Here is a 22,028-nt window from a genome sequence, read left to right on the forward strand (position 1 = left end):
AAAACAAATAAGAATAAGAATCTTGTTACTTTCTTTCACATGGTCATTGACAACAATAGAAATTTTTGAAGGCTTCTATGCAAATATACTGTATTTAGGAACCAGGAAACAACATTTGTGAATTAAGCTTCTTTTATTCAAGTGGTATTTTATTATGTGTGTTACTTTTTTCCCAGTTTTATTTTACTGTTACAGAAAATAATGCCATTTCACGTTCCCAAGAGAGAGACTAAGGAGGGCTATAGTAAATAATAGACTGCTAAATAAATCAGGTTCAATCTGTCTTTTGCATATATCTGCCATGTTTTATTCTGTCCATGTTTCTGTTATTCATCCACTGATGAGGAAAACTCCCACCGGTGTAATGCAAGTTGTCCACAGGTGTTACAAATATCCCTTCATAGATCTCCATTGAGGAATACAGTAAGGGGTCAACTCAAAGTCAGTCCTAAATTATTAATGCAAACAAATATATTATTGGCACAGAAAGTGACAGGCCTGTCCCTTAGCTGAAGAAAGATTTATAAAGATCTTAACACCAGAAGTAATGTATAAAACAAAACAATAACTTTATTTATCAGGTAGAGCTCTTTGCCATCTCCAGGAAATATGACTTATTTCAGTGAATTATGAAGGGAACATGAGGGGAAGGGGGGTGTGCAGAAAGCGCACTTAAGATTTCTTATACAAAAAGTCTCACAGTAGTGAAGCCTGGTGGATATTCCACAACAGCTTTGTGGAGAAGATAAACAAGGAACAACAGTTTTAACTGCAAATTCTATGCATTAAGGGGGAAATTAAAATGCTTCCATTTCAATTATCTGTATGTTTATCAGTGCAGTCCTGTCTTTTGCTCTGATCAAACACAGCTTATCTGTAAATGGCGTCTCTAAGAGGGGAAAAAAATTATTTTTTCTCAACTGCTAGTAAGGGGAAAAAATTCGATACTGTTGTGGAGGTGCAGGCGGGAGGACCCTGACATTGCAGTAGAGAATATCTTCTTCACAAAACACAATTATGAAGACTGATGCCTCTGATAAACTGAGATGAGACGCTGGCCAGAAGGTGAAATTAGAATCCAAGTTCACAGACAGCAACAAAATGTACTGAAGTTTGGGGAAAGAGAATGTTATTAGCTAAGAATAATTATTTTCTTTATATCCAAGCTGGTATCTGCTTTCATTAATTTAAAAATGCCTGTAAAGATGTCTTTATGCATTGTGTGATCTGTTTTTTCATTGATTGCCTTGACTTTCTTCTCATCTCCATCAGATCCTTGCTAATATAACTCCACTGTTAACAGAAAAAGGAAAATTGGACTCTGGAGTAAACCTGCTTTGGTTTACTCTACTGGAAGTACGGAATCAAACATTGACTTCTACGGATTTATTCTGTGTTTCCCTAAAAGCATACCCTGTCTGTGGTGTTACTTACATCAGTGGAAGTATGCTTTTGGTCTACAGTTTTGCACTGTTGGGAAAAAACAACATAACAGAGATTTAAGATGAGGTAGTCATACAAGAATGAATATTTTTTTGTAGTGCAGAATTATGCAGATGAATTTAAGCAGTATAGGCATCATATATTAACTATCAGCAACTATCCAAATCTTCACATGATATAATCTAAGAATTGGCTTTTCAGGTAAAAATGTTCTGATGGCAGATGCAGATACATGTATGTACTCACCTTTAACTAAAGTCTGTCTTTAGATATTTAGTATACACCCTGACGACAAAACTTACATAATATGTTTTTTTCCATCTACAGACATGGGAACATGAGTTGAATAAGTTAGACTATTGCTTTGAATGCTTCAAGAGGACTTGGTCTTTCTGTTCCAAGTGTTCATAATTTTTTTCGGACACTTGATTATGACATCAGTACAGCAACAGTTTCAAAAATCCCATTAGCTGAAGAGAAGTGAGGCTTATAATACATGTTGTGAAACACTGAAAAGATCTCCTTTGCAGTAAAAGGGAATTTAAATGTTGACTGTCTTGCTTGGAGTGATCCTGTTTTAAAGTGATCTCATAGAATCATAGAATCATAGAATCATAGAATCCTTTTGGTTGGAAAGGACCTTTAAGATCATCAAGTCCAACCGTTAACCTAGCACTGCCAAGTCCACCACTAAACCACATCCCTAAGTGCTATATCTATGCATCTTTTAAATACCTCCAGGGATGGTCACTCAACCACTTCCCTGGGCAGCCTGTTCCAATGCTTGATAACCCTTTCAGTGAAGAAATTTGTCCTGATGTCCAATCTAAACCTCCCCTGGTGCAACGTGAGGTTGTTTCCTCTCATCCTATCACTTGTTACTTGGGAAAAGAGACTAACACATGCCTCACTACAACCTCCTTCAGGTAGTTGTAATAAAGCAATAAGGTCTCCCCTGAGCCTCCTTTTCTCCAGGCTAAACAACCTCGGTTCCCTCAGCCACTCCTCATAAGACTTGTTCTCTAGAACCTTCACCAGCTTTGTTGCCCTTCTTTGGACTTGCTCCAGCATCTCAATGTCTTTCTTGTCATGAGGAGCCCAAAATTTAACACAGTGTTCGAGGTGCAGCCTCACCAGTGCTGACTACAAGGGGATGATCACTTCCCTAGTCCTTCTGGCCACACTATTTCTGGTACATGCCAGGATGCTGTTGGCCTTCTTGGCCACCTGGGCACACTGCTGGCTCATATTCAGCCAGCTGTTGACGAACACCTTCAGGCCCTTTTCCGCCAGGCAGATTTCCTGCCACTCTTCCCCAAGCCTGTAGCGCTGCGTGGGGTTGTTGTGCCCCAAGCGCACGACCCGGCACTTGGTCTTGTTGAACTTCACACAAGTGGCCTCTGCCCATTTATGCAGCCTGTCCAGATCCCTCTGCAGAGCCTTCCTACCCTCCAGCAGATCAACACGCCTGTCCACCTTGGTGTCATCTGAGAACTTACTGAGGGTGCACTCGATCCCCTGGTCCAGATCATTGATAAAAATTTGAACAGAACTGACACCAATACTGAGCCCTGGGGAGCACCACTTGTGACCAGCCACCGACTGGATTTAACTCCATTCACCACAACTCTTTGGAACGGGCCATCCAGCCAGTTTTTTACCCAGCAAAGAGTGTGCCTATCCAAGCCATGAGTTCTGCAGGAGAATGCTGTCGGAAACAGTGTCAAAGGCCTTACTAAAATCTAGGTAGACAACATCCACAGGCCTTCCCTTGTCTACTGAGCAGGTTGTCTTGTCATAGAAGGAGATCACGTTAGTCAAGCAGGACCTGCCTTTCATAAACCCATGCTGACTGGGCCTGATCGCCTGGTTGTCCTGTACATGCTGCATGATGGCACTCAAGATGATCTGCTCCATAATCTTCCCTGGCTCCAAGGTCAGACTGACAGGCCTGTAGTTCCCCGGATCTTCCTTCTGCCCCTTCTTGTAGATGGGCATCACATTTGCTAACCTCCTATCACCTGCGACCTCCACAGTTAGCCAGGATCTCACTACAGTCCTGTGGTCTTCATGTGTGTTTCTATCTGTTAGGAAAATATATTACCTAACCTGGTTTCTTGCTGCACAGCAGGATTCTAAAATCATCAATTTCTCTCCACTTCCAGCCATGAAGTAAGATGTTCTATTTTTCAACTTTGATACATGCTGAATTTTAATGAAAATAAAACCACATTTTCTTTCCCCATTCATACAGTGAAGAAATTATTAATAGACTATGCTTTTTTTCTCTCTGTACAGTTCATCTGCAAATACGTAAAAAATCCGTACTTGAAAAACATGATTACTCACATTTTCTGTTTCTTGATGGCATGGTGCTTTTTTTTTTTCCTTTTCCTCAAGCTGTATCATGTCCCATTAGAGGATAAGCTACAGGATTTCGCATCAGGCAATGGGGACAAAGAGACGACAATTCAAGAATGAGTCTTGATGCAAAGTTTTAGGGTGAATCAGAGAGGCAAAGCTACATTCTTGCTTTCTTCAGTGTACTTTCTTGATACTAGCTGGTTCCCAGGTTAATCATCTGAAGTGGTTTAGTTATCAAGAATAGTCTTCAGGAAGAAGTGCTGAAAAAGGAAAAAAAAATCTATTTCTTTCCCTATAGATAGGCTGGTGAAATAACTCATAACTTTACTTTGCAGTAAAATCAAATTTCTAGTACTTCTGATTTCTCCCTTCAGAAATACTTTATCTGTTCAGCTCAAGCCTGGGCAGGAAAGAGAAAAGGGGTGCTTTCACGTACAGTCAGCTCTCTGCTGTTGAATGTCTTAAAGGACAGTTTGCCTTTCTTCCCCTCTCCTAGAAGCGTACAATACAGAAAAATTTGTTGAGTTTTGGGAAGTGTAAACTGGTGAGTTTCCTTCTTTTCAAGCTTTTCTGGACACTTGGATTATATGGTGTATGACTTGCTCCAAGATCTGTGTGTGCATGTGGGTTTTCCCCTCCCTTGTGAAGAAATGCTTGGCAGTCCTTCAGATAAGCTTCCTTCCTGCTTAGGGATAAGAAAGCAGATATATCTTCTTTAAAGAGTATTACCAGTGCAAAGACTCTTCAAAATTGCTCTTTCAGAAGCCTCTGTTATTGAATGACCACCTGAAGATCGCTTATTTGGCCTTGATTTTTATGATATGAGTATTTGATGGTTATTTAAAAATCAGACTTCTTTTAAGCATCTCAAGCAGGCTACCCATACATAGAGGTGTTCTGACAGACATCACCTTTATTGTGAAAATATGAGGGTTAGGTCCTTATTCACGACAAATTCAGCCCTAAGTTTTACTGGTGCAAGTCTCAATGAAGTCCGTGGATGCTAGTGCAGGTTGATGTCAGCAGAAAGAGCAGAATAAGTTCCTAAAGAATCATCTTCTTGGAACTGGAAGCATCTGTATATGATAATTCTTTTGTCACATACTGGAAGGGCATACTGGAGACAGCTTTTCCAGAACACTAGTTTTATTATATTAAAATATTACTGAGCTTCTAAGTGAACTCTGTACCCATCCCCTCTCCTTTTCCCTTCCTGTTCAAAAGACTTTTACATTTGATATTGAAAGGTACCACAAATTTGCTTGTTTTATTGCTGTCTCTGGACATCTGCCCAGATGTGCATATCCAGTGGTCAGTACTTACAAATCAATTTATAGAATTGGTGGTCTAGGTGGCACAATACATTTCTTGCATGCTGTTTGATCCATGAAAAGGAGACAGTCTCAAATGAAATTCTTTCCTCACAGAAAATCGTCCTGATAAAGTGACTCTTGAGATGCAAAAGCAAATTAATTTGGTGGTTACTGACAAACTATTTCTTTCAAATTTAGGGTTATTAAACATCAGGGACCAAATTAATCCCTCATTAACTAAAGTGAAATAAATAGGATCGCAAAGAAGTCTTACAATGTGTTGCTGCTGACCCATTTGTGAAGGAGAAAAGTGTAACAGCATGAGCTGTGTGGGAAAGCTCACACACCTCCCATTCAAATTTAGGCAAGTTCTGTCCTCTTTGATCACAGTTTACATTGTTTGGATAGCTAAATAGTCTCATCAAAAATGTGTATACCAGGTGTCTACACAGCTTTCTTATATCACGAATGTTTGGCCTGTAGAAAAGTACCTACTGAAATGCAAACTGCAAGTCTAGAACATATTTGCAATCAAGCAGGGCAAAATTTGCAGAGTAATGATTGTTTTCAATTAGTGAATATGTAAACACACTGAGTGATAAATTAAATGTATTTGAAGAAGTCCTTTGTCCCCTAATTTACTATATGATTTTGTTGGCTGATATTTGTTCTTGGTAGTGTTTGAGTATGCTGGAGCATGTTCTGTAACAGTGATGATTCCTTAGTGACAGTCTCCTGCAGTTTCAGCTTGAATCTTTGCTAGGAGGTGGAAAGAGCAAATGAGACCATCATAGAGGTTAATGAAGTGCAGATAAGCAAGGTTTGAACCAGACTTGGCTGCCTACAAGTAAAGCAGAACCTATTTTTGTGTTATGCTCTTTTCAGAAATCACTTTTGTGTTGGCTACTACTCATACTGAACTTCAACATTCATTTTCTCTCCTGTTTTTTTCTGTTTGCCTGGAAAACCATCACCTACAAAGTAGTTACATTATAATGTAAGGTTCCTTTTATCTTCCAAAATCCTCCAAAGAACATAAAAATGTTGCTTAACTAGCTAGCACATCTCTTGGTCCAAGACTAATATCCCACTCCTCAAGAAAGGTACCAAATGCCCTACTCTACTACTAATGTAGTGCATGACTGCTGACTGCTCTGCCTCAGAAATAATCTCTACCAATTTGGCTCAAAACCACTGTACTACCTAGCATAGTATCTTACAAAGTAAATGCACTGAGATATGTTAGAGCTTTTAACAAGGTTCTTGCTTTGATTTTGTTTGATCTTTTCCTCTTCTAAAACATAAAACAAGTTTGTTGGAACTGTGGCTAGTGTTGGCTCCCCTTTCCTTTCGTTGGGGATGGCTATGTCTCTTGTAGGCAGCTGAGGAGTTAGTGAGGATGCCGAAGTACTGCAATCACCTTTCAAGGTATAGTAGGCTTTTCTTTGTTGCCTGAGGCTATTTTGCTCATGCCGCTGTGCAGCTTTGCTCTGCATCCACAAGCATGTAACACACACACATATGTGTGCACATACACCCCTACACACACCTAGGGCAGACATAGTCCTGGCCTTATCTGTCTGCTATTGCGAGTGATGTTTCTTGGTTGCATCGTACACATGGTTGGGGTGCCACTGGCTCATTTTTCATGACAGGAGACATTTTGCAAGCCATTATACTAGAATTTCTTGTGAAAATTGAAAATACAAAGGCATGAATATGTCTAGTAGATTTTTCCTTTTCAGACAGTTAAGCACCCTTGTTTTGTGTCTTTGATTTCTAAACCCACAACTACAAGAAGCTCAGTTACTGATGTGTTTGTTTTGAGCCTTTTGGTCATTAACATCTGTATGGATTAGGCCCCGAAGAGTTCAGTAATCTTGTATAGAAATCTGATTTTCTTAGCTTATGAGCTTGTTGTGGTCTTCAATATTTATTATAATTTTTCAGCTAGTTCATACTGTTACATTACTTTCAACAGAGCATTTAGTTTTCCTTCAGTCATTCAGATTTTGCAAACTTTCTTTACTTAGGGTGCTGTTGTCCTCTGCCTAACTCTCAGATCTTGTAAAGGTTCAATAATTCTTTGCCACTCTTGTGTGTTGGAATACCAGTCTCTACCTTCATTCCTGGCTCTTTTAGGTAATTGTTTTCCCTGTATCTTCTGAGTCATGCTGTTGAGTCCTCAGCAATGAGTTGGACTTGCATTAGTATGGCATGAAACTCTCTCTGACCTGACTCTTATTCAAGGCAGTATACCAAAAGACCTTATGAAGGCACTCTGATTTTCATGGTATTTTGCTGTTTAATTGTAGATCAAGAGTGCTGAGTGGACCTGCTATGGAGAACTTGAGAGCTGTGCCGTATGAGGAACTAGATGTGAAGACTCTTACTGCTTTGCTGTTTGACTTAGCTTTGGAGGGCATTTCTGGATCACACTAGTTGATTTTTTTTTTTTTTTTATGTTGGAAGGTAATTCCAACATCAAGTTGGAAAGTGATTCCTTTCCTTTTCCAAATATTCCCAGTTCTGCTGTGGGCTGGAAGACGTTCTCTGTTTTGGGCACTTTGTCAGTAGGAGGATTGCCATACATGGGCTACTGACATTGTATCAGCAAATAATTTTATTCTTCCAGTGATCTAATATCCCATCCAAAATGCCAAGTAATCTTTTCTTAATCTGAAAAGTATCCTTTAATGGCTTTCACTTTTGTAGGGATTTTTAGCAAGATTGATGAGTCCAAATTCTTTTTTTTCCAGTACTGTCTTTACAAGCGTAAGTCAAAATCTAAATGTGCATGCTATACCTTGTATCAATTCTTAATATAGTCCTCTTCAGGGCAGATGCCCTTCCTAAACTGTTAGTTGCAATTTAATGTTAAGTCCTGAGGTAGGATTAGTCTTTCGATGTAGGTTGCACATTTCTTTTGTTTAAAATCTTATGGTATCCTTTCTGGACCTACTAGAGAAACAGTTGCCTCATTATTCTACTCTTTCTTCTGTGAACAAAAATTATACCAGGCCGTCTCCACTAAATTATTTTCATCTTACTACGGATTACTTGTTCCTTTTTGCTTTTCTGTGTCAGAGGGAGGGAGAAGATGCATGCTTCTTGAAAAGAGGTTTGTGCCACATTACGTATTCTTCCTTGTTCTGGGTGCCACATGGTACGAGTCTACCTCTGGGAGGCCCATTATGCCTGAAACTCGGCCATGTGTGTCTTTTCTGTCGGTGGCAGGTGACCTGTTCTTCTGTTTCCTGTTGGCTGCATAAATGTATTGCTGATTGTACCTCTTTGCTTCATTATGTGCGTGCCAGGATGAGTGCTGGTGCATATCAAATGCTTACTGCATGTCCCTGAGCCCTAGACATTTGAATGTGAAATTATCTTCCCTTCTACTTTTTTTTGAAAGTTGAACCCTGTTGAAGTCTGTTTAAAAAGAGTCATCATGACTAAAGGGATTCATCACAGATCTTATTTTCAAATACAGCCAACGCCTGGGGAGCCTCCACTTTTGGATTCTACCTTAAGACACTTCCCTTGACCTGCAGTGTTAACACCTGCCTTTCCCTTTCACTCTTTCCCATTTCCTTGTCAATAGGAGATGCTGGTTTTTGACACTTTTGCATATCAGGCCTACAGATCTCATGCTAGCAATGCAGGACTGATGGGACCTTCTGAAAAAAGAGTGGTTCTTGGTCATTAGAAAATTCTGTGGGCAAATTCTGCCTGAGTAGCACAGTTTAATGATTCATATCTGTATTACCCTTTGGCTGAAGGTTACCTCATATTACAGAGCCAAATCTCAGTTTAATAGTCTTCTTGCTGAAGTAGAACATGCTTGAGACCCCATCTAGCTTGCTCTGTTCAGCATGACTGACCACCTTCCCCAGGTGCTTCCTGCACTAATGGGGCATTTTTGCTTGGACTCCTCTAACCCATTAGACTGTTTATTCTGCAAAACTGCCCGTACTCAACAGCAGCATAAAAGAATGCAGAGAGCTGCTTGAGGCAGGGCAGCATCTCAGTGACTTGAGGCCAGCTCAAACTTACAAGGTATGTTTTAAGAAAACTGTGAGCCATTTCTCTGAGAGACAGAGAGCTGGGAGGGAGATACAGGAATTAGGTAAGAGGACTGTTGTAGAAATTTTCACATAAATTGTTATAGATGTTCTCATGAATTAAGAATAGAATAATAAATATAAGTCAATCCGATAAACACAGGTGGGCTTTCACAATCCATGAAAATTGTTCTCAAAGCTCCTTGTGTAATCCTGACCTATGACTGAACATTTAAATCATCAATCAAAGCTTAATGAATAGCTAAGCGGGAATAGGACTAGAAGTATTACCTTCTGATGATTTTAGTAAAAGGGATGTATGGTTAACCTTTTCTTTACTTTAAAAGAAATATAGGATACTTAGAAATAAGCATTAATAGAAATAAAGTTCTAAATAGACTATAGCTGGGTTAATACTTAGGAGATGCTGGCGGTGGAAACCAGGCTCTGGTCAACCCAGATCAAGATGGGACGCTGATTACAGCAAGAACATTAAGGATGGGGTGTCAACCGGAGTCGGAGCGGAACCAGAACATAAAGATCAGCTAACCAATGGAAAAGAATGGACTTTTGTGGACTCCTGACAATGGACTTTTGTGGACTCTTGACGAAGGAAGAAATAGGAACTGAAATAGTTAGTGGATTTTTAACAGAAGCTCGTGAGAAGTTTGTGATGTAACTACTTATTAATTTCTATATAAACTGATAGTGAATTTGAGTCAGGTACCATTCACTGCGGTGGTAGTCCAACTCTGAGTTGCTTCAGTAAAGAATCAGCAAACCTAGAGACCCGGACTCTGACAATTTTCTTTAACAGGACTCCATAGCTGACTGATTGATGCCTTGTCTGACCTGTACAAAAGCAAATTGCGTCCATTGGTTCAGCATGACCTATCCCTTGAGATAACTGTTGCACGGTTCCCTTTGCTTCCTTTTGATGACCAGTGTGTTTGTGTGCTGCAGTGATATATCCAATGGTGTGTGTATCCTTCAGGGTCACCCTGCTGCTCCAGCTTGAACTGGCTTCTGAGCCTGCAGGCAAAGTGCTGCAACCGACCAAAGTCTGACCTTAGACAACCTGGACCCCTTCCTGTTGGATGCGTTCATTATTAAACTTGCTTAAACCTTCTGTTTTCACCTGCAAGCTGTCTGTGCATTTGAAATGAAGTCCTGGAAACAAAATGGGTTGAAACACTGGCCAAGTGAGTTTCACTAGTCAGTAAAACACAAGTGGGGAAAAATGAACCTTTTTTCTCCTCATACAAGTAGGGTCCTCTTCTTCTGTCACTTTGCTTCAAGACATTGTTCCAGGGTGAGAGTAACAATACGAATATATTTTTTTTTCTATTTAGTTTCCACAGAAGTATTACTTCATACTGCCTTGTGTTATAAACAATAAGAGATTGAAGTTAATAATAAAGTTTAAAAAATTAGTAGAGTTTTTTTTAGTTCTCACTTTGTGGGTATGGACAATGTATAAATAAGTATAAATTAAAGTATAAATGTAAGAAGCAATGGAAAAAATCTGAAATTGCACCAACTTATTAAGTAATAGTACAGAAATTGCATCGAAAAGAACCTCAGCCACTGTGCTCTCTAGTGTCTGCCTGAAATAGTTAGCCTGTGTGTACTTCTATAATAAACAGGTCATGTAGCTTTTAAATTCCAGATACAGTGAGGTTCTGGGGAGTTTGCTGAAAGCTTAATTAAGTAGGGCACATGGTAACACATGCAGGCAATGTGAACACCACTTTTCATCTTTCTTGTATTACACATGGGTCAGTTCTTTAATTTCTAAAGTATTTGTAATTCTTCACTTGAAGATCTTAATCTAAATTTTTCCATGTTCATAAAATGAGGCTCAGGGTTTCACTTCTAACCCACAGTTTGGCCACTGAGACACTCCACTTGTGATCTCATTATCAGCTTCCTCAGAGTCTGGCAAATATGTACGTAGCTGTTAACCCATCATTTAAAAGTTCCACTTCTCTAATTTCTGTTTATTTCTCCTATTATCTAGATCCAGCTGAGGAGGTTCCCAAAAGGATTAGGATAAGTTTCCTGTGATATCACTCTGCAGCTTCCCACTATACCAACTGCCCTTTCACTTCATGTGGAGGGAAATAGTTCCTACAGCCTGTACAGAAATCCTTCTGCAGAAACCCTTTATAATATACAAGACTTATTTTACAATTTCATTAAAGGCTCAAGAGGATTTGCATTAGCACATATTGCATCCTGTGAGCTAGCAAGGCATGTTTCCAGCTAATTTGCATTGCAGGAAGATTATATAAACTGGCAACCTGCAGATAGTTCTACAGTGAAGACTTACTTCATGAAAGTCCTGGCTATTTTTCCTTGACATGGGTCAGCCAGAGTCTGACATCTTCAAGGCTTAACTAGAGAACATTAACCACCAAATTCAGCCAGCTAGGTATCACAGCTCCAGTGTTTCTTTTTGTCTGATGATTTCCTGAGGACCCTGGAGGTGATGATATGAACAAACAAAGCAGTTCTACAACACCACATATGGTCTCTGCCTGACTTCTGCCTGCCCCTGTTGTCTTTCTGTTGGAAGCTATTTGGCTACATCCACAGATGACAGAGATCAGGCAGAGTTGCAAGCTGCTTTCTTTCATCACCTTTGCATTGTGGTGATCTTCTCCCCACTTGGCCAAACATTGCTTAGATGTGTGTCTGAACCCCCTGAGCCCAACTGCTCTTTGCATGTGTGCATATTAACATCCTTACAATTTGGGGCTGTCTGTTGCAGTGTTTCATAGATTTGTCAAGGGTGATTTCCACTCTTCCCAGTCCTGCTTTTGTTTGTGAGTGCAGCAATGGCTCACGAATTTAAAGACTAGAAAACAAGTTGCAAAACTACTTGAGAGAATGATGGTATGATAGCTTTTATTATATGCACAATGTTTTGCAAACATAGGTACAATGTATTTTTACAGACTTCAAATCAGAAGTGAGTTACCTTTGAATGTTTATAAGTCCTTCCTCCATTCAAGACTTTCTAAAGGGGAGCATGCAATAGTGTATGCTGTATGTAAAAATCATCCTGATACGTACAATCTCCATTAATAAACAGTTAAACAGATGTTCAGCTGATGAACATTTCAGCTAATGAAAATTTTCTGGTGTTTTATACCAGTAAGTAATTATTGTAATAGGGTTCTCAATAAGTAAAAATTTGCCATTGAAAGAAATTGCAGAAAATGTTCCATCTGAAGTAGATTAATGCATATAGATATATGTGTATATATACATGTGTATATACACCTATACATATGTGTATACATATCTGTATAAACACATATACATATATACACATACACATATTTAAGCACATATAGTCTTTTTAATAATTATTCTGATATTTTGCTACACATGATCTCAGCACAGGTGGGATCTCATTTTTGTTCACTCCCTTGTGGCAACTGTGTCTGAGACCTAGCTCTGCTACAGATGGTGCCACTTAAAACAGTATTTCTGTCATTGATAAAGGCAGTGGGAGTTCCCCCTGATTGTGTTGCCTAGTTTTGTGACCTTGGTTACTTTAAAGAAGATGGAATTTGTTCCGGTGTACCTGGCCCATAAAGAAAGGACAAAGGCTTCTGAACTGCAATTCTCAATGAAAAGAGTGCCTTTATGAAGAAATATAGCATCAGCTTTAATTTGATATAATCTTTCTGGATCTTTTGGTTTCAGTTGAAACACTGTTCTATTGACAACTTTCAGATCTCTTTTTTTCCTTACTTCTATTACAGGTTTCAGATTTTCAGTTTGCTTCCGATCTGTAGAGGATGCAAATATTTTGGACTTTGTGGCATGGAAATTCTTGCATCTGCTTATTAGCTAAAAAGGGAATTCACATGTTCATTTAAAGTAATCACAGAAACATTAAGCTTAGATTGACGCTCATTCTCTTACCTTTAATTTTAAGCCCATCTTAAAAACATCGTGCAATGTTTAGGTAAATCAACTGATTCAGCTCTAATGTGACAACTTTTTTCGTGAAGCTTTTCCTCCACACTTATTTGTATTTTTGGGGAGGATTTTTTGTTTGCATTCTGTGAAAAATATACCAAAAAAGCTCTAAAAGTAATAGTTACTGATAATCTTCAGTAGCTAGATATGTTTTCCAAATGCATACACATAAGTCTTTGTCTTCTGTTAAGCAGAATTACGCTTAAATATGTCTGGTTTTAGTATGCTTCACAGCATACACACGTGCTGACAGTTTATAATGAGAATATAATTTTGTTGATCTCTAGTTTGTTTTTCCACACTAAGGAAGAAGTAATTTGGAATTCTCAGTCTCGTGCTGCTTTCTCTGAATAAGAACCAGTTGGAGACATGCATTTCCAAGCAATGTCTTCTGACAACAAATACTGCAGAAGATTACAAAAGCTTAGCTATAGGAGCAGTGGGTCATTGAAGATAAAAGTCCTTGCTAGGTGTTTGTAGAAAAATTAATATTTGGTGAACAAAATTTTCCTTTCATTTAACATCTGGCAAAGTTACTTTGATACAATTGGGACACTTACATATTTGTTGGATGCTTAGATACTCTTTAGTGACAAAAGGATGAGCATATCATTATTTTTTCCTTCCTCGTTTTTAAAAAATCTTTACAGTAATAAACAGCAGTGTCAGTAATGAACAGCAATATCCTGCAAATCTTGGGCAGCCAGAACTCCTATTGATTCCAAAACAAGGCTATAAACTCAAGCTTCCAGGCTATTGATTGAACTGAAGCTGAATTTATATGATGTAATTGTCAGGAATCTATGTTTCAAAATGCTTTTAGACTCCTATACATTTTAATTATACCCTCTGGCCTTGGTCGCCTAATGGTAGAGCATGTCTCACAGGCAGTTCTTCTCCTACATCCTGTTTGCAGCCAGCCCCTGGGGAAGTTGTTGCCCCTGTCCTGTGCTGCATACAGTTCTGGTCTTCCTTAAAATGAAACCTCTGTTTAATTTCCATCTCTTTTCCTTGATTTCTTATGGGGGGGCAACATCAGCTAGGTAAACTGTAAGTGTGTGCAATAGCATCCCTTTAACTCTTTGCAAGCTGGTACTAAATTTGCCTAAGTGTTGGGTACCTAAGAGGCCCACTCAACTGAGTAAATGGGGCTTGAGTCAGCTTGATAAATGGGAAGGCTATAACTTGAAAAAAGCTAGAAAACAGGTAAAGTAGAGGTGGTTTTACTGTTGCGAAGTTTCTCCATCTTAAGAGCAACGACAGCCTGCAACTATCATTCAAAAAAGGACCCGAAGGATAGCTGCTCCATGTGAAGGTAAGTGGAGTTAAAGCTGAACCCTTTCTCCCTATGATATACAGGGCTGAAATGCAGCTGAAGGGAGACCTGGGAAGCTAGGTGTACTTGAAGACGCAAACTTTTGACTGCTCGTTTAAAGTTTATATGATTCTTCACTTCTGTGACATGAGAATACACTGTCATTGCTCCCAGTATAACCATACAACCAGCACAGGAAGCAGAGCTAAAGTGAGTATCTACCATAGCTGTATTTGCAAGTTTTATTTTGTGACAAGTATAGTGAGGTTACTTTTGGTCTTTCTGCTCTGCATGTCTATTTCTGTAAGTAGCATCATTACGAAATAAGAATATTCTAGTAAAGTCAGCAAATATTGCACCCACAAATAGATTGTGATGACTAAAGCATTTTGCTTGAGAAGCCTTCTGATTGTGACTTTCAAACTCCTATCAACAGCACTGAACTCTGAAGTCTTGGTGTAATTGGTCTGCTGAGGAGACATGTGGCATTAGTAATTTTTTGGTGTTTATCAGTCATTAGCAAACTGCTGCCGATAAAACAGATAGAGATAATAGCCAAGGGCTAAAGTAACCAAAGAGTAAAAGGGACAGACCCTTATTTGCCTGTGTAAAAAACAAAGTGGATTTCTTTTTCTCTGGTTTGTATACACCTACACAGTATTCTTGTAACAGTGAGAGTGCCCATGCTTGTTTCAGTCTACTTTAATTCTCAGATTTGCACAGATTTCCTAGCAATCTCTGAAGTAGCTAACTCAGCAGACAGCAAAGTTATAGCTGTATTATGAAAGTGTTTGTGGAGTAACGCACTTGCTTTTCAGCAGGTTTAGACTACTTCACGGCCTGCCCCTAATGCTTGTTACCAATGGTAATTCTCTTCACTCCTACCTGGCACTGTTATGTTGTTACACACCATCATGGATCAGTGGTGCCAATGTCGTGACTGAGGTGTAACAGCTAAAAAGTATAAGAAGCCCTTGTGGATAACTGGTGACCTGCAGCCTCCAACTCTACAAAGTGTTATTTACCAACACCTACAAAAATTAATGGAGAACAAAATAGCTAGTTGAAATAGCTTTAAAGTAATCAGAATAGCTTATTATTACCACAAAGGCTTCCAAAGCATAGTTGTGCAAAACGTATGTTTGACCTAGCATTGCTCCTCCACTCACTTAAATGTTTATTCTCTTGACTATTTATTATTCTAAGAGCAGGGTGTATATTTGTTCAGGGTGGAATCTACTATGATTTTTTCTGAGCACTTCCAAGGAGATAAGGAAAACTCAAACACTATTGATCCACTTAAAATGTATCAGATTCCATTTTGTTTCCAGTATTTTTCCTCACTCTTTCTTCATCTTGCATAACAATACAGTACAAAGATTTTTTTTTTACATATATTAAACTCTTCATTTAAAGTGTATGTGGATATTCTAGGAACTAGACTGATAATGGGCATATTTATTAAAAAAATTGCCAGCAAATGTGGAAGAGCTAAGTACCCAATCTGTTTCTTTAATCAACAATTCATAGCCCATTACTTTCTAGAAGACACTCCAGCTTGGCTTTTTTTTTTTACTTTATCATCAAATGTATAGATAAAGAGAGCATATGATGGTGGGGAAAAAAAATTACCTACCAAAAATCTGTTGAAGACTTTGGTTTCTATGTTTATAGAAGAGTAGGTGAAAACTAAGTGAAATCTGAGGAAGAAATAAAAGATCTCCTAGACCCATATAAACTCCTACCTGATAACTAAATAGGCAGGCAGGCTATATTTTTCAAAGAATGTCTTGAAATTATGCAAGAGGATTTTTTGAAAATGGCCTATGTTTTTGCTAGATGTGGCAGTTTCTATTGATTCTCCAGCTAGATGATTAAGACATTCTCAAATTTCTTCCTTCTTCTAGGGATGAGATGTCACTGGTCCTCCTTCACCCCTGGTGGATTTTATTCATAGGCCTTTTGAATTCTCAGAGACAAGATTTCTGTTTTTACTATCTGTGTTTCCTGAGGGAGGTACCAGATCAGATTATCCTTGCTGGTTAGCAAAGAAAGTGGAAGCAGATGGCTGAGGTTCTCCAACAGGGTAGAACCAGCTTGAGGATACCTAGCACTGCATCAAAAATGCTGCTGCTGTTTGACTTTTTGTAATCTGCCATTGTCTGTCCCTGCTGCTCTTTGTTTGGACCTTGCACAGCTGGCATCTTCTTGGATACCTGTATAATGGTTTAGCTTAATTCAGAGCTTTAGTGCACTTTTGCAGTGAAACCCTCACCTGCCCTTACTTACGGTGTGGTGTTTGGATCCAAAGAAGTTTTAGTACGCATGAATGAAACCAGAGATACTGATAAAGGTGATAAGAAGTGAAGACTTAGCAAAGTGAACATATGATATCCCAAAGTAAGCAACCATACTGTTTAAGACAGCCACACACCCCAGCAGCTATTTGAGTGGGGTTAGCGACAGGTGCTTGTGCTGTAGTTCCATCTCATGTCTCTCCATCTTCAGTCCATCTCTGCTACTGAAGACCACATTGGACAGCTCACCGCTTCTCAAGCACCTCCTTGTGGAGTAATGGCAGAGCCCTTGGGCACAAGATGGATGCTGATGGGAAATAGAGTACTTAAGTCAGCCCACTTTGGTGCTCTTAACCTCCTGTTCTTCTGTTGGCTTGTATCTCTAAGTAACTCCAGGCTTTTTTTTTTTTGCATTTGAAGAGTGAAGGAGGTATATATTTTACACAGTTTACATCAAATTCTTCTTCATTTGTTCAGTGGAGGAGTTGCAATTCAGAGTTGCAATTATTGTTTCTGGAGTTCTTGAAATTAAACAGAAGCATCTGCATTGCCTGTGGCTGTAAGCCTGCACTCTGAGAGAAAGCAAGCTGCAGCAAACAGTAACAAATGCAGCTAACAGTACTTTATTACTTTCAGTCCAATGCAAGCCCTATTTTACACCACAACAAATGGCCATTATTGGCTACCAGAAAGTAATCTGATAGGACTCACAATTTTACTTTCTTGTCTCTTCTGGATATGTGAACAAGCCACAATAACCAAAGATAGTAAATGAGGTTTTCTTTGGACTTCCCAGCCTCTTACCATCTGTACTGCTGCTCCTGGCGGTGTTGTATAGTGCACTGTAGGTAAGCAATATCCTGGAAAACAGCAAACACAAGTCTGGGCTCTTCCTTACCTTGACAGAGAAGAGAACCCATGTTTCATGACTAAGATGCATCTGGTGAAACAGCAGCTGAAAATATTTTCTTGTCAGTTAAGGTTTCAGTTCAACGGATTCCTAAGTCAGGAGTGTGAAATCAATGCAGTGCAGGGAAGTCAGAGTAGAGGTGACACAAGGACTCGGATATGACACCGTCTGGGATAGCTTCCTTGCATGGCAGAGATGGAGCAAGTCTTGTGCGAGACGTGTCTCACGTCCTTGCCAGGTTAGTTAAGATGGTAGCATCAAAATGTCTGCAGCCTAGCATAAAAGTCCATGACTCAGCTGAGAGACACCCTTAAGGGCTGAGAGCAATTTGTGCCTGGCCAAGACAGAAGCAACGGTGATTAAGCCTTAGGAGGTTCAGCATTAGAGCCAACACAAATAAGGAAGGCCATGATAGAAAATCCCTCTGTGAAATCCTAAGGCTCAAAACCTGTCAGACGATAGAGGTTACCTCCAGGATGGATTGCTTTACTGAACTACTAGTTCAGCTTTACAAACCTGAATATCTTTCCATAGGAAAAGAGAAAGGAGAAGCACCTGTAAACACTAGCAGTAACTCTTGGCTTAACTCTTGGATTCAGGAGTGCTCTCCTGTTCTGCACTTTTCTGTTGGTCATCTTCTGAGTCAGTTTTGTGTCGAGCTCACCTGTGAATGGTTTCCTTGCCCTGAAGTTCTTCCTGCATTAGCAGTCCTGCCATGTTCACAGCGTGACCCTCTGCCACCATTCAATGGTCTATTCACAATCTCAGATGCTGTATACAACAGCCATTCATCTTCATCGGTGTTGAGAAATTCTAAGAAGATAGTCATTTTTCATCTGCTACAGCACTTTCTCCTTGTTTACTTTCTTCTTGCATATGTGAGAGCTCTGTGCAAGGAGCTTTGACAATGCATGAGAGATGTACCTCCTGTACAACGGCGGCCAAGCTTGGATCTGTATGGCTGCTGTTGCTGCCCTGGGGAAGGTGAGAGTCGTGTGCTGCCCCTGCATGCTGGGGTAAAAGTACAGCAGGATGATGCTTCTCAGAAGGCTGTTTCCCAGGCTGGGAGCTGATCCCATTAAGAAAAGATCAGGCATAGGCCTCTCTCTCCCCAAACACTTCCTGCAGCGCAATTGCAGGTGAGAAGAGTGCTGCATACAAAGCAGTTTCATATAGAAGATGACACACCCAGCGTTCATGTTACCTAAACAATACAATCTTGCACTAAATTTTCCATTGAAAAGGCCTCAATCTGCCCCCATTCTACTCTGCCAGGTGATGTGGGTGGGCACGGCATTAATGACCACGTGCTGGACTTCTGTAGAAGCCTAAGTGTATTTACAGGATAAATCATCACCCATAAACCTCACAAAATCCCTTGAGGGATTGCCATCATTGCTTTCTCACTCTGCAGTCCCTTAGCACTCTACTTAAAACAACCTACTCATTAGCAACTGGCTACCCTCTGAATCTGACTGGTCTGGGTACCTGCAATAAGACCTGATATCAGTCATGGTGGACTGGCTGGGCAAAATCTGCAGCAAAGGAATACTAGAAGGAAAATAGTCCCTGCAGTAGTGCTAAACCCTGCAAGTCTCAGTCCCTAAGCAGGCATCAGCAAGATTCAGAAATTTGTTTCACTTAGTGAAATACTCGTGTGAAATCAGTTTATAGGCTGTATGTATTATTTATTCTGCCTGGGAATTAGAACAAGATCCCTGAACTAACAGCAGGTCTAATCCTAATGTGAGATTGCATGATTGAAAAGTGTCCAGACATGACTGAAATTTGGAATATGTTCTCTTTCCTTCAACTTGACCTATGCTTTGGAATTTATGTCAAAACCAAAGCAGGATTTGGCTCAGTTTTTCTAGCCATACTTATTTTGTAAACCAAACACATGGATTTGACTGTCAGGCAAAGCTGATTATTTTATCATATTTAGTTAGAACCATGGAAAATCATATATTCCCACTTAAATTAAAGCACTGTCAACAGGGAAAAATGGATTAGAATGAAGACCGGTTTGGATCCTGTGCTTCAGGGTTCATCCAGGCTTTGAATTTCTTTCACAGTTTCTTCAGGTCCTGTGGGACTCTTTTAATAACTCATTGTATCTATTTCCTAGCTTTTTCCACGAGTCCAATGTAGAAAATAAGAGGCAACACAGACGAATCTTAGTGATTCTTACCTACTGGGATAGGCAGAGTGCACTTTTAAAAACAATTTAGTACAACCCAGAATAAAATCTGGGTCAGCCCTGAATCCCATCAAGGCTGACAGTTCCTCTAAGAGAAGATAAAGGGAGCTCTTCTCACTCTTAGGCTCTGTCCTATGCACAAGTGGGTCAGACGCAAGAAAGTAATTTCTTTCCAGTTCCAAGTGTATCATGGCACCTTGTGCCATAGCATCTTAGTCAATATCTGCTGCTTATGACAAATAGATTAACATTCCGAAACAATTTCTGTAACAACTTTCTGTTCATAGATCTGAGTTCTAAGAACTATTCTTTGGAGTGAATTAATTTTCTATTTCTGTATGTAATGGATGCAAATCAAAAGAATATCATACTCAGCTGCATATATTTTATATTTTACTGTACCTTTATCTCTGCTTTAGTGTATTTGAATTTAAAGTAGCTTCAGTCACTCTTAAAATATTTTTTTTTGCTATCTGTGAGATTCTTCATATAAAACAAACTTGGCTGGATTCTTAAAAATAAAGTGGTGGGCCATTATGTAGGCATGATGCTTGTTGAAAATAGAAAATGTTATTGTAAGAATTGTGCAGAGATAAATGTAGGAAGTAATTATTTCTTTTTAAGTCCCTCTTTTTTGATCCTCATATTTGAGAGGCCTCTGGGGACAAAAGTGGAGGATCTTCACTGAGGACCATTACTTTGTTGTCCATTTTGGAAAAAAAATTAAATGATATTAAGAAAAGTAGGTTATTAGGGAAATTGCATGCTGAGAATTTTGCCTGTTACTTCTGTGTAAGATTCCAGTGTTTTTTAGAGCATTCAGAGGTACCTCCTTGTTGAAAATAGAAGGGAAGCACAAGATAGTTAGATTTCTCTCTGAATTCAGATGTTCTGTGTCCAGCCTTCTCATTCATTCTTCCACTTTATTTTACAGCAAGTTTTTATGAATATATGATCATTATTTTGCGTTATACAATGATAAATTTTAATTCCTGGTTTTGCATTTTATCAACAGCAATAAAAATTTTTACTCACCTATAATAGGCAAAAAGGAAAAAAATCCCACATTCAGACTTTGAAGAAGTAGTCCTGACATGTCACCTCGACTACATAAAACAGTAAAAGGTGTGTCATAAAGCTTATCATAAACTATAACGGGCCAAGTTACATTGACCGTTGTGCGATATTTTCATAGAATCATAGAATCATCGAGGTTGGAAAAGACCCTAGAGATCATCGAGTCCAACCACAAACCTAACACTGCCAAGTCCACCACTAAATCACGTCCCTAAGTGCTATATCTACGCATCTTTTAAATATCTCCAGGGATGGTCACTCAACCACTTTGCTGGGCAGCCAGTTCCAATGCTTGGTAACTCTTTCAGTGAAGAAATTTGTCCTGATATCCAGTCTAAACCTCCCCTGGTGCAACCTGAGGCTGTTTACTCTTGTCCTGTCACTTGTTACCTAGGAGAAGAAACTAACATGTGCCTCACTACAACCTCCTTTCAGGTATTGTAGAGAGCAATAAGGTCTCCCCTGAGCCTCCTTTTCTCCAGGCTAAACAACCTCAGTTCCCTCAGCTTCTCCTCATAAGACTTGTGCTCTAGACCCCTCACCAGCTTCGTTGTCCTTCTTTGAACTTGGTCGAGCACCTCAATGTCTTTCTTGTTGTGAGGGGCCAAAAGTGAACACAGTGATCGAGGTGCGGCCTCACCAGTGCTGAGTACGGAGGGACGATCACTCCCCTAGTCCTGCTGGCCAACTATTTCTGATACAAGCCAGGATGCTGTTGGCCTTCCTGGCCACCTGGGCACACTGCTGGCTCATATTCAGCCGGGCATCGATCAACACTCCCAGGCCCTTTTCCACCAGGCAGCTTTCCAGCCACTCTTTCCCAAGCCTGTAGCATTGCGTGGGGTTGTTGCGCCCCAAGTGCAGGACCTGACACTTGGCCTTGTTGAACCTCATACAATTGGCCTTGGCCCATCGATCCAGCCTGTCCAGGTCCTTCTGCAGAGCCTTTCTACCCTCAAGCAGATCAACACTCCTGCCCAATTTGGTGTCATCTGCAAACTTACTGAGGTTATACTCGATCCCCTCATCCAGAACATTGATAAAGATATTAA

The sequence above is a fragment of the Nyctibius grandis genome, chromosome Z (genome assembly GCF_013368605.1).
Source record: "Nyctibius grandis isolate bNycGra1 chromosome Z, bNycGra1.pri, whole genome shotgun sequence".
Taxonomy (NCBI): domain Eukaryota; kingdom Metazoa; phylum Chordata; class Aves; order Nyctibiiformes; family Nyctibiidae; genus Nyctibius; species Nyctibius grandis.